This window comes from Hyperolius riggenbachi, chromosome 2 (genome assembly GCF_040937935.1).
Source record: "Hyperolius riggenbachi isolate aHypRig1 chromosome 2, aHypRig1.pri, whole genome shotgun sequence".
Lineage (NCBI taxonomy): Eukaryota > Metazoa > Chordata > Amphibia > Anura > Hyperoliidae > Hyperolius > Hyperolius riggenbachi.
Genome location: NC_090647.1, coordinates 549,197,007 through 549,214,822, shown reverse-complemented (window position 1 = coordinate 549,214,822; position 17,816 = coordinate 549,197,007). Strand labels below are relative to the sequence as shown.

The 17,816-nt window shown below is 45.5% G+C and overlaps 1 protein-coding gene across 1 annotated transcript in view; it reads right to left on the bottom strand.

Annotated features, from left to right (window-relative positions):
- ILDR1 (immunoglobulin like domain containing receptor 1) overlaps window positions 1-17,816 on the bottom strand; it is an 86,167-nt gene that overhangs the window by 48,139 nt on the left and 20,212 nt on the right. The window lies entirely within an intron of this gene.

Sequence of the window (17,816 nt, the reverse complement as noted above, 5' to 3'; positions counted from 1 at the left end):
GAAAAAACAAAATAGCTGTTCAAGCCTCATAGTTCCAACACAGCAACACTCTGCTGGCTGCATGGAGCGATTTGTCTCAGCTTATTGCGGAATGTGTATAGATGGTAGGAGAGGACATCAGTAACAGGAAATGCAGTCTGGTCATTTTCCCACAGTCCAGGTACTGTGACAGCTGTAACATTTGTGCTCAGTATCTCTAAAAGGGACACTATTTTTCGGCTCCTGACCATAAGACGCACCTAGGTTTAGAGGACAAGAACCAGGAGAAAAAAAAAAAAGTATATACTAAACCTGGTGCATCCATGGTGAAGGGGCATCTTGTGGATTATGCCCCCTTTGTACCTCTTCTGTCTCCCTGTGTCCCTCCTTGTGTCCCCATGTGTCTGCCTTTTGTCCTCTATGCCCCTTTGTCCCCCTCCCCTTCTGTCCTCCTCTATGCCCCTTTGTGTCCCCCTCTATGCCCCTTTGTGTCCCCCTCTATGCCCCTTTGTGTCCTCCTCTATGCCCCTTTGTGTCCTCCTCTGCATGGGCACAGTACATGGAGTCCCCGACAATGCGGCAGGTTGGAGGTTAGTACTGCCAGGCGTTCACAAGTCAGGAACTCCCTGCATTTTGACTATAAGACGCAGTGACTTTTTTCCCCCACTTTTCTGGGAGAAAAAGTGAGCCTTATAGTGGCCATACATGGTTTTATACAATCTTACCATTTCTATGTAGTATAAGGGTAAATTAAGTGAATATACTGAAAGGATCATTTAGGCAGTTCCCTTATATTACATAGAAATGGTAAGATTGTATGAAAAAAATTGTACCAGATATGGCCACCATTATAGTCCAAAAAATACAGTAAGCAGTTACAATCTGACCGAACCAACAGGTTTTAGACTTGTCCATCTCCTCATGGATTCTCAGGGTTTTCTTTAGTTTCAAAAGCATTTCCTGAAGGGCAGTTTAACTGCCAACAATAGTAAGATACCAGCCAGACTCCGTAATCTCTTGCACACTATTTAGGCAGTTAGACTAAGGGCCCGTTTCCACTACATGCAGATTGGATGCAGAATGGATGCAGAAAAACTGACTCCAATGAATGTCTATGGGAAAATCTGCATCTGAAAATCGTGTTTAGTGGAAACAGGCCCATAGGCATTCATTGGAGTCAGTTTTTTCTGCATCCATTCTGCATGTAGTGGAAACAGACACTTAGCAAATGCCATTCAGGAAATGCTTCTGAACCCCCCCCCCCAAAATAAAACTCTGAGGATCCCCCATGAGGAGATGGACTAGTCCAAAACCTGTCAGTTCTAACAGATTTTAACTGGTTACTTTTTTCGCTGGAGTGGTAAAAAGCTAAACTCTGGGCAAGAGTACTTTAGTTCTGCATTGCTGAACAGGACTGCAGCTTTGACCGGCCAATAAGAACAGGCAGCCCCCACTTACTGATGCATGAGGTAGACTGTTCTGTGAATGTTTATTCATGTGCACATGCATTAATATTCCTGCCTTTAATCCACTGCTTTCATTAGAGTGTCAGATCTGCCTGACTGACATTGACAGTCACCGAGCTGGTGCGCCGAGTCGCCAATTAGGAGGTATTCCGGCTACAGGCAGAAATGCAGCATCTACATGTAAAATAGCCAGCGAGCTAAAGGCAGAGAGGAGGCCGCACTCGGGGGATCTGTACGCGAGGCCTTCCTTATTAATGCAGGAGATACAGCATTCAGCACAAATATATCATTTACTGGAGCCATGTCAGCACAGGCTCTCTCCAGCTCAATGACCTTCACTATCTGCAGGAAAAGTGCAATAATAATGCGCCTTAAAGAGAATCTGTACTGTAAAATTCTTACAAAAAAAAGCATACCATTCTATTCATTATGTTCTCCTGGGCACCTCTGTGCTGTTTCTGCCACTCCCTGCTGCAAACCTGGCTTGTAATTGCCAGTTTTAGACAGAGCTTACAAACAAAAGACATGGCTGTTACCAGCTTGTGATAGGCTGTGGAGAGGGTGTGTATAGCTTCTGCCAATAACAGCAGACAGCACATTCCTGCCTGAGCCCGACAGAAGAGAGAAGATTAGATTATATAACAGAGATAATACAGCCACTGTGCAACTCGAAAAGGCTGCAGTAAGCCAGACCACATTTAAACAGGTATAGGAACTTATAGGATAGAAGAAATAAGGCTGAACATTTTGTTACAGAGTCTCTTTAAAGGACACCTGAAGTGAGAGGGATATGGGGGCTGCCATGTTTATTTCAGTTTAAAGTGAACCTCCAGACTAAAAATCTACTCAGCAGTACTGAAAAGGCTTGGTGTTTCAAAGCATCAGAACTTTGTTTTTCTTACCCAAGCCTCATTTTTAGCTGCACAGAAAAAAAACTGCCCGGGCATTTTTCCCGATGCTGTGCAAAGCATGATGGGATTTATGATGATGTTGTTCTCGTTCTGCTGTTTTGGTGCACATTTTTTTTTGTTTCATTTTGAATTTGAGATTTGAAGCCTAGCTCACGCAGCTGAGAGGGGGTGATCACAGGACAGTTGGAACTGTAGCTCATGCTCCCTGTCACCGCCTTTCAACCAAAAAGATGGCTGCCCCCATGAAATCACAAACATTTGCCTGTTCTTTTAAAACAGGGTGGGTAAGAGATTATATCACCTATCTATTTCACTAATGTAACTTAATGACAGTATGTTTGTTTAGGCTGAAGTTCCCCTTTAAACAATACTAGTTGCCTGGCAACCCTGCTGATCTTTTATGCACCAGCAGTGTCTGAATCACACACCCGAAACAAGCATGTAGGTAATTCATCCCGATTCAAAACGTCTTGCTTGCAGGTAATTCAGTCAAACTTCAGTCAGAAACATCTGATCCGCATGCTTGTTCATGGTCCAAAGCCTGTTACACATATGATTGGCCAATCACTGACCAATTTTACCCCCTCCATGTAGTATGAGGGGTTTCCTACACAATCTGCTCATACTGTTAAAAATCTGTTGACCCTCGTATATGGAGGTGGTAACATTGGTCAGCGATTGCCCAATCATAATTGAAAGTGTGTATTAGGCTTAAAGGACACATCCGAGCACCTAAAAATGAAAAAAAAAACACTTACCTGGGGCTTCCTCCAGCCCCTGGCAGCCGTCCTGCGCCCTCGCTGGTGGCCCGAAGTCCCCTCCACTACAAGAGACCTACTAGCGTTCAGCTCACATAGTCGTGCTGACCACAGTCGTGCTGACGTCATCCGGACTGTACTGCGCACGCGGAGTAGCTCTGCGCCTGCGCAGTACAGTCCGGATGACGTCAGTGCGATTCAGTGAGTCGCATGGTGAAGCGCAAGCAGACCTGGTGAGGTCGGCATCTGCACCAGAGCAGACCGGGAGCCACCGGAGCTGCGGCGAGGGCACAGGACAGCTGCCAGGGGCTGGAGGAAGCCCGAGGTAAGTAGATTTTTTATTTTTAGTGTGCTCGGACCTTCCCTTTAAAGTACCCCTGAACTGGGGTTTTCTGACCATACTTTTAATTCTGTTATCTCATCTGTGGTGCTGTGACATATGTCACAGCTCCCTCCTCACACAGCAGCGCCCCCTTGTGGTGATTAAAGAGGGAATTGTAGTGAAAATAAAAATGAATAAAATTGCTTATTTTTCACCATATTCATTTATAGATTAGTCAGTGTTTACCGATTGTAATATCTTTCCTCTCCCCTATTTACATTCTGACATTTCTCACGTGGTGCCATCTTTCGTTTTGCCAGGTCATCTGTACAAAATGTTCATTACTGAGAGTTCTATGTGCAGAGGGGACATATTGCTTGCTTGGCAGTTGGAAAAATAAGTTATTCCCACAATGCAACGAGGTTCACAGACAGGAAACCGTCAGGGCCATGGTCATGACATCACACTGTGGGAGGGGTTTCACCACAATACCAGCCATACAGAGCCACCTGATGAGCTAACCGAGAAAAGGTGAAGATGCTTTGTGGGAAAGGTGGGGGGGTGGGGGGGGGTTAATCAGCCACTGATTGGGATGAAGTTCTATCCTGGGTTAAAGTTCCTCTTATTAGTACACTATTGTTCCAAGCTCAACAAGTGTGGCCATCATGATCGTCACACCCATAACAAGTGTAGTTAGCCCCCCCCCCCACACACACACAGCTCTGGGCCGCCCTGCAGTGGCAGGGGCTGTTCCCCTGTAGTTACACCCCTGCTATTATGGGTAACTTATACAGGGCGGAGTCCTGGTCTCCTTCCTTCTCACCTTATCTGTAACGTTTATTTAAAGCACCACTATCGCAAAAAAAATAGGCAGTTAAAATCTGACAAAACCGGCAGGTTTTGGTCCAGTCCATCTCCTCATGGGGGATTCACAGGGTTTTCTTTGATTTCAACAGCATTTCCTGAACAGCAGTTTAACTGTCAAAATAGTAGGATACCAACCAGCCTCCCTACACTCACTTGCACACTATTTTGTCAGTTAGACTTGCTGTTCAGGAAATGCTGTTGAAAACAAAGAAAACCCTGAGAATCCCCCATGAAGAGATGGACTGGCCAAAGCCTGTCGGTTCTGTCAGATTTTAACTGCCTATTTTTCTCGCAATAGTGGTCCTTTTAAAGAGAAACTCCAACCAAGAATTGAAATCTATTCCTTTTCACAAACAGACCATCAGGGGGCGCTGTATGGCTGATATTGTGGGGAAACCCCTCCCACAAGAAACTCTGAGGACCGTGGTACTCCTGGCAGTTTCCTGTCTGTGAACCTTGTTGCATTGTGGGAAATAGCTGTTTACAGCTGTCTCCAACTGCCAAAACAGCATGCAGCAGCTACATCACTTGCCAGCAGTAAAAATGTCACCATGTGATAAATGTCAGAATATAAAATCAGGGATTTAAAATATTTTGCAATAGGCAAACACTGACTAAATCATTTATACATAATTATTATAAAAATGAAGCACTTTTTATTACATTATTTTCACTGGAGTTCCTCTTTAAAGCACCACTATCGCGAAAAAAATAGGCAGTTAAAATAAGAACCGACAGGGTTTGGTCCAGTCCATCTCCTCATGGGGGATTCGCAGGGTTTTCAACAGCATTTCCTGAACAGCAGTTTAACTGTCAAAATAGTAGGATACCAGCCGGCCTCCCTACACTCACCTGCACACTAGTTTGTCAGTTAGACTTGCTGTTGTTCAGGAAATGCTGTTGAAACAAAGAAAACCCTGAGAATCCCCCATGAAGAGATGGACTGGCCAAAGCCTGTCGGTTCTGTCAGATTTTAACTGCCTATTTTTCTCGCAATAGTGGTCCTTTAACCCCCTTGCCATTCCAATTCTGGCAGCAAGGGGGCAGCGCAGCACTTTTTTTAAAATTATTTTTTTTTTTAAATCATAGCCACTGAGCAGCGGCATCCCCCCACCCACTCTGATCGCCTTCGGCGATCAGAGTAAGCAGGAACGGGATTTCCTGCTGGGCTTCCCCGCCATGGCGACCGGGCGGGATGACGTCGGGACGCCCCTCCACCCCTCAGTGCTGCCTGCCCAGGCCAGGCTGCGCAAGGGGTCTGGGGGGGGGGGGGCGCATGGCGAATCGGTGGCGAGCGGAAAATGCACGCAGCTAGCAAAGCTAGCTGCGTGCAGTAAAAAAAATAAATTATGAAAATCGGCCCAGCGGGGCCGGAGAAATCCTTCTGCGCACGTTACCCTGAGCTGAGGGATAACCGGCAAGAAGGTTAAAGAGAAACTCCAACCAAGAATTGAACTTTTTCCCAATCAGTAGCTGATACCCCCTTTTACATGAGAAATCTATTCCTTTTCACAAACAGACCATCAGAGGGCACTGTATGACTGATAATGTGGTGAAACCCCTCCCACAAGAAACTCTTGAGGACTGTCGTACTCTGGCAGTTTCCTGTCTAGGCAGGGGTCACACTTGTCGGCTTTCGTGCGCGTTTTCTGCACAGAAAAACTGTTTTCAACTGAGAACTCATGTTAATCAATGAGCTAGGTCACACTTGAATGTAGATTTCGTACGCAGAAAAAAAAATGACATCTTGCGCAATTTGTCAGTTTTCTCTATAAATTACATTAGCTGTTATAAGGTAGAGGTCACATTTGTATTTCAGTTTTCTGAAAAGTGTAGAAACTGAAAGACAAGTGTGACCCCTGCTGCATTGTGGGAAATAGCTGTTTCCAACTGCCAAAAAAGCATGCAGCAGCTACATCACCTGCCAAGTTGCCAACAGTAAAAATGTCACCTTGTGATAAATGTCAGAATGTAAATCAGGGAGAGGAAAGATTTTACAATGAGCAAACACCGACTAAATCATTTACACATAATTATTGTAAAAATGAAGCACTTTTTTTATTACATTATTTTCACTGGAGTTCCTCTTTAAGCTTCCGACATCACAGAAGGTTATTTGTACCGAAACGGCCTGCGTGAGTTTATTCCGCGAGACAGGAATACACAATGCGACGGGGACAAGCGGAGCCAGACTGCCAATCCAATCCCTTTACAATATTTATTATAGCCGAGCTTCAAAAACATATAAATAATAGATAAAGAGAAAAACAAACATGCTAAAGCTGGAAAGTGTATACAAAACACTGAAAGTGCTGGAACTGTTAAACTCCCAGCTCAGATAAAGGAGTTTTTTTGCATCTGCTTCTATAATATTCCAGTAGAACCCCTTTGAAGTAAAGTGCAAGGTAATAAAGTATCAGGAAAAGTAGTTTACTATATCAGATCTGTCCACAAAACCTGACCAACCTACATTTCTGATCTTACTCAGAGGTACACACCTAGCCGCTCACTCCGTTCCTCCAATGAACTTCGCCTAACCGCCCCCCGAATCACCCAGCCCCATGCATGCCTCCAGGACTTCTCAAGAGCTGCTCCAACACTATGGAACTCCCTACCTCCACCCATTAGGGCAGCCCCCTCCTTCAACATCTTCAAGAAGGCCCTCAAAACTCACCTTTTCACTCTGGCCTACTACCCCTCACAAGTGCTCTAAACCCACAGCTGAACTCTGGTCCCCTACCTTTCGTGTCCCTACCTCTCCCTCTAAATTGTAAGCCTTTGGGCAGGGTCCTCCTCCTTTTGTGTCCTACCTGATCATGCACCTCCATTACTGTGCACCCATCCTATGGATCTGAGTGAACCTAACTTGCCTAATCTCTATGCTCCCCTCCAGTGACTGACTAAGCATTACCTTGTACTCAAACTGTGCTGCATGATCCAGTTTTTCTTGTATTCCTGTATTGTCTTATTGCTGTATGTCACCCCTAAATATTGTCTGTAACCTTAAAGTGAACCTTCGGACTAAAAATCTACTCAGTAGAACTGAAAAGGCTTGGTGTTTCTTTAACAGTTTGACAGCATCAGAATTTTGTTTTTATTACCAAAGCATCATTTTTAGCTGCATTTTTACCTAAGCTCCACCCATCAAAGAAAAAAAGCCTGGGCTTTTTTTTCCCTGATGCTGTGCAGAGCATGATGGGATGGGATTTCCTATATTGTTGTTCACGTTGCCTAGCAACTGGGAGAGGTGCTCAGGACACAGGACAGTTGAAACTGTGTATCATGCTCCCTGTCACCTCCTTTCAACCAAAAAGATGGCTGCCCTCATGAAATCACAAACATTTGCCTGTTCTTTTAAAACAGGGTGGGTAAGAGATTATATTACCTATCTATTTTAATTAACATAACTAATGTAACTTAATGACAGTATGTTTGTTTGGGCTGAAGTTCCTCTAATGTCCAGTGCTGCCTAATATGTTGGCGTTTTATAAACACAACAAATAAATAATAAATCTCAGAATTGGTCATACATTGTATAATATTTATACAGGCGCAGTTGCTGGGACCTGAGGATGAGGACTGAGTTTACTATAATGAGATTCTGCTGTATTCCAAAGCAACTCTGCATAATAAAGCTGCAGGTGTTCTGTTGCTATGCAGAGGAGGAGGGGACATGATCACTAAAGCTGGCCGCACGGTTGGTCATGTCGAGTTGGTTGTGCGCTTTGTCAGACGCCTGTATGAGCCTTATCACACACCATAAAATTATTCGTAAAGTTGGTCTGACTTTTCCAACACATATGAAACTAATCAAGAAATATGGGGAATTCAATGAGATTTCTTGGTCGAGTTTAAAACTAAAAAACCTTTCGTTTTTTCTGTGCAACCAAGTTTTCATCAAATTGCGGTTAAGATTGGATAGAAACCACAGCTGTTGTCCATTTATCTAGCGCTGCATTCCTTGATCAGCAGCTGGTGGTTTTCATTTGCTAGAACAGCTTTCACTTCCTGAGGAGGCGGGGATTTGTATGTTGTGAGAACATTCATCCATGTCAGGGATTTACCTGTCTGCTTCTGATACAGGCGACCTGGGTTTGAATCTCGGCTCTGCCTGTTCAGTAAGCCAGCACCTATTCAGTAGGAGACCTTGGGCAAGTCTCCCTAACACTGCTACTGCCTATAGAGCGCGCCCTAGTGGCTGCAGCTCAAGCGCTTTGAGTCTGCCAGGAGAAAAGCGCTATATAAATGTTCTGTGTCTGCTTACACACGTCCAGTCACACTCTATATCTGTAAGTCGCTATATAAACAGGTATAGCAACTTCTGCCAAAAGGTCACAGATATTATGAACTCCCAGAGCTCCTTTTATTGAAAATCACGATGAATGTCTACAGTCCGATAGCGAAAGTAAATAATCTCATTCAGACTTATCATGTACAAACACTGCGTCACATGCTTACTCTTACTAATTATAAAAAAGGTGCCTGATAGCAGAAAACACACACGGCTAGCCTAAAGCCACATACGTGTCCCCGCAGTGATCAAGATTCCACGGGCAATAGTTCGGGGAAGAGTTTTGTACCGCCTGCAGTCTATCCAGGTTTATAGACAGCAGGGAGACATGGGAGCACCTCCCAAAGCAGGCAGCATCTGAAAGACTACCAGCATAGCGGTGCAGAGCCTAACTGTAGGCAGGATACACATCTAGCATGCAAAACAGATGCACCAAAACAACAGTAATGGAGGATATTAGCTTCCAAAACAGTTTGTCATCCACATGTTCTGCTGCTGTGGAGGGGGGCCAAGCATTACACTAGATTCACAACAGAGGTGGCCTCAGCCAAGACCCATCTAGCATGTGTACAAGGCCATAGGGCTCATTTCCACGGGCAGTTGAACTGTGTGTTCAGCAATCAGTTACTAGGCAGCAGTTACCAGGCAGCAGTGAGCAGAGACCAGGCAGCAGCGAGCAGTTGCGGGAGTTTGAGGGGCATTTCAATGCCTATCAACTGCCCGTGGAAAAGAGGCCTAAAAGGCACAACTGTGCTTGTCACAGCTAAAACAGGTGCTACAAACCAGAGCTGGATCATACACAAAGCAATGCTAGACAGTTGCCTAGGACCTGGAGAGAGTCTAGGGGCCTGGTGGTTGCTAACCCCCACCAAATCTTATTTAAAAAGCCAGATGACCATCAGAGGACAGCTATCTTGCATAGGGCCCATTTAATCTTAGGGCCTCTTTTCCACAAGCAGCTGAACTGTGTGCTCAGCAAGCAGTAACCAGGCAGCAGTGAGCAGTAACCAGGCAGCAGTGAGCAGTAACCAGGCAGCAGTGAGCAGTAACCAGGCAGCAGTGAGCAGTAACCAGGCAGCAGTGAGCAGTAGCCAGGCAGCAGTGAGCAGTAGCCAGGCAGCAGTGAGCAGTAGCCAGGCAGCAGTGAGCAGTAGCCAGGCAGCAGTGAGCAGTAGCCAGGCAGCAGTGAGCAGTAGCCAGGCCGCAGTTACCAGGCAGCAGTGAGCAGTAACCAGGCAGCAGTGAGCAGTAACCAGGCAGCAGTCAGCAGTAACCAGGCAGCAGTCAGCAGTAACCAGGCAGCAGTCAGCAGTAACCAGGCAGCAGTCAGCAGTAACCAGGCAACAGTGAGCAGTAACCAGGCAACAGTGAGCAGTAACCAGGCAACAGTGAGCAGTAACCAGGCAGCAGTGAGCAGTAACCAGGCAGCAGTGAGCAGTAACCAGGCAGCAGTGAGCAGTAACCAGGCAGCAGTGAGCAGTAACCAGGCAGCAGTGAGCAGTAACCAGGCAGAAGTGAGCAGTAACCAGGCAGAAGTAAGCAGTTACCCTGCCAGGCAGCAGTTACCAGGCAGCAGTTACCAGGCAGCAGTTACCAGGCAGCAGTTACCAGGCAGCAGTTACCAGGCAGCAGTTACCAGGCAGCAGTTACCAGGCAGCAGTTACCAGGCAGCAGTTACCAGGCAGCAGTTACCAGGCAGCAGTTACCAGGCAGCAGTTACCAGGCAGCAGTGAGCAGTAACCAGGCAGCAGTGAGCAGTAACCAGGCAGCAGTGAGCAGTAACCAGGCAGCAGTGAGCAGTTTCCAGGCAGCAGTAACCAGGCAGCAGTGAGCAGTTTCCAGGCAGCAGTTACCAGTGAGCAGTCGCCAGGCAGCAGTGAGCAGTCGCCAGGCAGCAGTGAGCAGTCGCCAGGCAGCAGTGAGCAGTCGCCAGGCAGCAGTGAGCAGTCGCCAGGCAGCAGTGAGCAGTCGCCAGGCAGCAGTGAGCAGTCGCCAGGCAGCAGTGAGCAGTCGCCAGGCAGCAGTGAGCAGTCGCCAGGCAGCAGTGAGCAGTCGCCAGGCAGCAGTGAGCAGTCGCCAGGCAGCAGTGAGCAGTAACCAGGCAGCAGTGAGCAGTCACCAGGAAGCAGTGAGCAGTCACCAGGCAGCAGTGTAGTATAAGAATGTACAGTACTGGAAGGAAAAGACAAAGACAAACGTGAGCCCAAATGGTGCAGTATGTCACAAGTATTGAGTATCAAAAGTACTTCTGAAAAAGGCTACTCACAAAGGTGGGTTGCACTAGGGGCAACCGACCACTTCAGGCACGTGGAGTGTATTACACCTGACCCCACTCAGGTCTGCCAGCGGTCCTGGACTCGGTCGCTCTCTTATTAAAAGACTTTGCGCACCCAAAACAGGTGCGCAAGGCCCCCCTCCTGGATAGGTGGGGGGAGTGGGGAACAGCAAAGGAAAAGAGGCACCCAATATATATAAAACACTTTAAAATCAATAAAATAAAGAAGGTTGAGGTGGCTTACCTTATAGACGACAAACTCAATTAAGGGCGCCCGGAGTCTGGCATATAGACGGCTCTGGCACTTTTAATTGGCCTGAGGAAGTGGGCATGGTCCCACGAAACGTGTTGCACGTGCTTAATTAACCATTAAACTTCCTTAATTAAGCGAGTTTGTCGTCTATGAGGTAAGCCACCTCAACCTTCTTTATTATATTGATTTTAAAGTGTTTTATATACTGGGCGCCTCTTTTCCTTTGATGTAGTATAAGAGGTTACCTACACAATCATAGTATGCAAAGTCTTTTGGCCCTCATACTACACGAAGGTGGTAAAATTGGTAGGCCAATCAAAATTCGATGTGTGTATTTTTCCTGCAATTACCCCCCAAAAAATGACAAAAAAACTTTTTGAAAATTGTACAGAAATTTTCACCACTCCCACTCGCGGCTGAGTTTAATTAAAAAAAAAAAAAAAAGGAAATTCCAATCAGAGAATGACTTTAACGTCCCACTGTGAAAGCAGCCTAAAGCTACGTACACACATGCGACAACGATCGTTCCTTGTCAACGACGAACGAACTTTTAATTGATGAAAGGAATGACCTAAGTAAAGTTAGTTTTAGAAGGTGTGTAACGATCAGATCGTTAGAACGAACATTACATCACGTAAAGCAACTATTGCGCCTGCGCATAAAAATGAAAAGTTCCATGGAGAAATAGTGAAATGCGCATGTCAAGTCTAGTACGAACGATCGTTTCCAACAATGTACTACTTTTGCAAACGATCGTCGTTGGGAAAAATCCGCCAAGCTAGATCGTTCATTTTTAACGATCTAGCTCGTCCGTCGTTAGACTTAATGATCGTTGGCTGCTTTGTTTCAAACGATCGTCGTTTGAAACGATCGTTTCAAACGACTATAGTCGCATGTGTGTACGCACCTTAAGGGTTACTAATCAGTTGAAAGACACTGAAGCGAAAAAAAAAATTATGATATAATGAATTGTATGTGTAGTACAAATAATGAATAGAACATTAATAACAAAGAAAATTGTCAAAACATTTTTTTCATTTATATCTTTTTTTTTTTTTTTAATTAACACTGCATCATTCTCTAATATTTGCAGTTTATACTCTACTCTGCATTCTAAATGATTTTACAGAGCAGGACAGTGAACTTTTGAACTGTCCTCTGCAGAGAAAAAGAAAATACTGCGACAGACAGTTGAGATAATAAGCTTTAGAAGACAGAGCTCTCTGCTACTTTCAAAGTCGGAGAGCTCAGTGAAGCTCTTTTGCATAGATAACAACTAGAGTGTCTTAACTCTTCCTGTTCTGGAAAAAATATTAGACTTATGTCTCCGCTCCTAATGTTTTATTTCTTAGCTGTACCACACGTACAAATCATTAGATCATAATTTTTTTCTGCTTCAGTATCTCTTTAACTTACCTGGGGCTTCTTACAGCCTCCTGGATTCATCCTGTGCCAGCGCAGTCCTTCCAAGACCCCTCCATCAAGCAGAGACGACCCCATTAAAGCTGGCTGATCGCGACTGCGCATGCGCGGCCCGAGGCGCATACACCTTGATCACACTCCTGCTGCTGGGAGCCCTCAGTGCATGTGCAGTAGCGATTTCCCCAGCAGGAAACCTTTCTGCTAACATGATCTCAAACTAGCTAGGTTTCAGATAGGTTGAGGTAAACTACGCCCACACTTTTCAGCCAATCAGAACACTTTGTGCTGTAGTGGGTGCTGTGGCTGGAGGACTGTTGCCTATGAGGTTTCCTGCGGGGTCCCCCCTAAACTAGACTAGCCGCCTAGCGCTGTCCTATGGACCTCGGTAGGGGAGGAGCATTGGAAGCGTTTCCGTGGCACCCGGGGACAAAGCAACAAGCCAAAAACAATAAAAACAATGTAAGCAAAGTTTCCCTTAATCCCTGCAGTAAGTAAAGCTGAACTGAGGGGATTACATATGTCTCAACAAAAGTTAAGCAATGCACCAGAACCGTAACAAAACAAAAGAGAAAAAAAAAAGCATTCGTGGCTGTAAAATGCAGGACCGGCGCAGCGAGGCCGCGAGATTTGTAGCACAAGCCCGGCGTCAGATTTATCAGCGCTCCCGGTGATGTGCTCATTGGACCGTGGCCGATAAGAATGAAGCCAAATGCAATTGGCTGATGGCCAGGGCTGGCTGCAGAGGCCTGGACAGAGCGAGCGAAATCACTGCAGACAGCAGGCTGGTGCAGAGCCTAGAATATACACAACAGGAAACCTGTCACATGTTGTCAGATATATGACCGAATGGGACGCCAAGACACTGCTGTGAGCTGCCATGCAGGAGTCTGTCAGAGATGGTGGGATCCACATGTCAACAATATGACAACAAAGACTGATCCCCCACATGCTAAACAAAATATAAGTATTTTCCAACTTATACTAGTCAGTGTTATCTTTTTTTTTTCTTACCCAGAAATCACCAAGTGGGATATGGAGGCTGATATATTTAAAGCGGATCCGAGATGAAAAACTAGCTATAACAAATAACTTGTCTATATATCTTATCTAAAGTTTAGATAGTTTACACAGCATATCTAGCTGCACACAGCTTCAAAAGTGTATGATTGTGTACTCCTGTGATACAATGACAGCAGCCATGTTCTGTTTGTCACATTGTCACAGGCTGAGGGCTGGAGATGCTATCAGCTTGTCTGTGTGTAAATTCAGTCCCATCCCTCCTCCTCTCTGCCTCTGAAATCAATGACTAGTAACCTCCTCCTCCTGCCTAGACTGAGCTCCCATAAGCCCTTGCTACAGTGCCAAGGCACAAAAGGAGCTGTGGGCGAGGCTTGTTTAGTTTATAGGGAATTCGAGTATTAAAACAAAACAAAAAAAGTATTTGGCTCGAGGAATGGCCTATAAACCATATGAAAGGAACACAATTATGCAATGAGTAAAGATGTATCTCGGATCCACTTTAAAGCCAACCTGAAGCGAAAATAAACTTATGAGATCGTGAATTGTATGTGTAGTACAGCTAAGAAATAGAACATTAGTTCCAGTACAGGAACAGTTAAAAACAAACGTCAGTTATCTATGCAAGAGAGCTTCTCTGAGCGATTCCACCAATTTGGGCCGAAGACAATCCTGTTTTCTGAAGCACTTAAACAGCCAAGAAACAGCTTGAGATAAGGTTTAACTGCAGGAAAGATCAAAGGGCCATAAAAGGAAATAAATATGGCAGCCTCCATATTCTTCTCGCTACAGTTGTCTTATAAACCACACCTGAAGTAAGAAGTATATGGAGGGTGACATTTATTTCCTTTTAAACAATGCAAATAGCCTGGCTGTCCTGTTGATCCTCTGTCTCGATTATTTTCCCCTATAGACCCTGAACAAGCATGCAGATCACGTTTGACTTAAAGTGAACCAGAGATGAAGCACCCTCATGTATTTTACCATAGATATCTGTGGGGGACATTAGAGAAAACACCTAACCTGCTCTCTGTTACATTCTTCACTGTTCAGCTTGCTTCTTATCAGCCCTGATAAAATCCCTGACTGAGCATTCAGTCTGAGTTTGCTCAGGAATCATTATAGCAGAGTCTGTCTTCTCTGATGTCTTTTCAAGCCCAAGTCTGCCCCCTTGTGGCTCTGTTTAGGAATCATTATAACTGAGTCATTATAGCAAAGCGAGACTGAATGCTCAGTCGGGATTTTTTCAGGGCTGATAAGCAGGCTGAGCAGTGAAGGATGAAACAGAGAGCAGGGTAGGTGTTTTCTCTAATGTTTCCACTGATATATATGGTAAAATACATGAGGGTGCTTCGTCTCTGGTTCCCTTTAAAGGACATTGAAGTTAGAAAAAAAAGGAGGTGAAAAAAAAAAAAGTAGTACATACCGCATGCCATAATCCTCCACTACAGTATGGTATCTCCCTAACCCCCTCCTGGCTAATTTTTTCCACAACCCGTCCTGTCCTGGGCCTTGACAGTAAGTAGTCGGGACCTTTAAACCAGTTATGCTAGCTTTTCGCGCATGTGCAGTTTGCTCCAGGACGCCACTCTGGCTGGGAAAACTGAGCCTTGTGGAGGGATACGGAGGCTGCAGTCCCCGAGTGGATACCTTAGTGGATGTACTCTTTTTGGCCACCCTTTTATTTTAACTCGGATATCCTTTAAGGCCTGGGACACACTGCAAATCGCAAAGTGCAATCGCCAGCGCTTTGTGTCAGCGTTCTGGTGGCGATTTGAGCTGCGTTTTCTGGCGATTAAGCTAACTTATATACTATGTATTAGAGCCCAAATGCTTACAAAATGCTGCATGTCCTGCGTCTGCAATTTCCAAACCGGCAAACACTCTAGTGTGCTCAACACCATAGCCTTGCATTAGCAAAGCGTTTCTGAAAGTGACGGCGATTGGCAGGGCTTCAAAAATGCGCCCAAAATCCCTCTAGTGTGTCCGAGACCTGAAGGACACCTGTAGTGAGAAGAATATAGAGAATACCATATTTATTTTCTTGTAAACAATACCAGTTGCCTGGCAGACCTGCTGATCTATTTGGCTGCAGTAGTGTCTAAAACACACCAGGAACAAGCATGTAGCTAATCTTGTCAGATCTGACAATAATGTCAGAAACACCTGATCTGCTGCATGCTTGTTCAGGGGTTATGGCTAATAGTATTAGAGGCAGAGGATCAGCAGGGCTGCCAGGCAACTGGTATTTCTCAACAGGAAATAAATATGGCAGCTGCCATATCCTTCTCACTACAGTTGTCCTTTAAAGAGAACCCGAGGTGTGTTTAAAGAATGTTATCTGCATACAGAGGCTGGAACTGCCTATACAGCCCAGCCTCTGTTGCTATCCCAAACCCCCCTAAGGTCCCCCTGCACTCTGCAATCCCTCATAAATCATAGCCGTGCTGTGAGGCTGTGTTTACATCTGTAGTGTCAGTCTCAGCTGCTCCCCCGCCTCCTGCATAGCTCCGGTCCCTGCCCCCATCTCTTCCCTCCAATCAGCAGGGAGGGAAGGGATGCAGGCGGAGACTGGAGTTCTGCAGGAGGCGGGGAGAGCAGCAGACTGACACTATAGAGATAAACACAGCCAGCTCTGACAAGCTGTTTGTCAGCAGCGTGGCTGTGATTTATGAGGGATTGCAGAGTACAGGGGGACCTTAGGGGGGTTTGGGATAGCAACAGAGGCTGGGCTGTATAGGCAGATCCAGCCTCTGTATGCAGATAATATTCTTCAAACCCACCTCGGGTTCTCTTTAATACTAGCTGATTTGAAAATCCATCAGAACGCCCTCACTACTTGCTTTGCACTGGTCAATGCAGTAGAATCCATCAATCCCTCATCTCGCCTTCTGCATCCAGTCTGTAAAGAGCAAGGACTTTCTTAGGGGCTGGTGCACACCAAGAGGGGTTCTGAGCGTTTTTAAAAACACTAGCGCTTTGAAAACCACTTGGCTAATGTATTTGAATGGGATGGATCACACCAGAGCGATTTGTTTTTTCCTAAACGCGGGTCCCGCAGCATTTCTGCGCTTTTCTGAGGCGATTCAGCCTCAATATAAAGTATAGGAAAGTGGAAAACCGCTCTGAAAAACAAAACGCTAGATCAGAGCGATTTTCCAAGCGTTTTTGTTACAGGAGCTGTTCAGTTCCAGCTCTACTGTACCAAAAAAGTAAAGAAAACTCTACACGAAAACGCTCTAAAAACCGCTACGCATGAGTAGAAAATCACTAGCCTAGAATCGCCTAGGAAAATCACTTCAAAAGGGGTGAGCGTTTGCGATTACGCTATAGCGCTTTTTGGTGTGCACTGGGCTTTAGGGCTGGCTCACACGGGCGTCTGCCCTGCGTTTACCGCCGGCGATCAGGACTTGGCGTAAAACGCTCCCATTCATGTGAACGGGAGCGTTTGTACCAGGCTTTTACCGGCGTTTGCGCGAACGCGGCGTTCAGATCCCCATTTTCCCTGGCGTTCAAGGCGACCCTGGACGCTACATCTAGCGTCCTGGGTCGGTTAACCGCTGTGGCTTATGTCCCCCTGTGGGGGAGAAAAACGCTGACTGCATCTGAACACCAGGGAAAGCCACTGAAAGCTCGAACGCGACGCTGCCGCAACGCTGAACGCAACGCCTCCGAAACCAGCCCTTAATTTTCAAGCCATGTTTTTGTCTAAATTGATCAAATCCAATTTCCTATTTTATCAAACTGGATATATAATTAAAAACGTTTTTCAGCACATGCCCGTCGCCACTGCCGGGCACTCTCCAGATTGCCGCCTAGAATAATAATAATATTTAGGAAGATTGATAATGACAGCTTCTAAAAGAAAAACACATTTTAAAGCACTGTATAAATTAAAAATATTACTGTTGCAATGAAACTTCAAGGCATTCTTAACGGTATAATTATACAATGTTACTGCGCTCTATAAAAGGAACTCTGTAAACACACAACTGCTGGTTATGTGCTTAGAAGTCATTTAGCTCCGCCTACTCTCGTGATTATTCAGCTCAGCATTCAGATACTGGACAGATCAACTCAGGGTAGATGTCTAGTAAACTTATAGTGCTGAGGTGCTGGGGCAGAAATGTATTAATTCATAGCTAAGCCGGACTGGCCCCCAGTGGTACTATAGCTCATAGCTAAACAGGACTGGGCCCCCAGTGGTACTATAGCTCATAGCTAAACAGGACTAGGCCCCCCAGTGGTACTATAA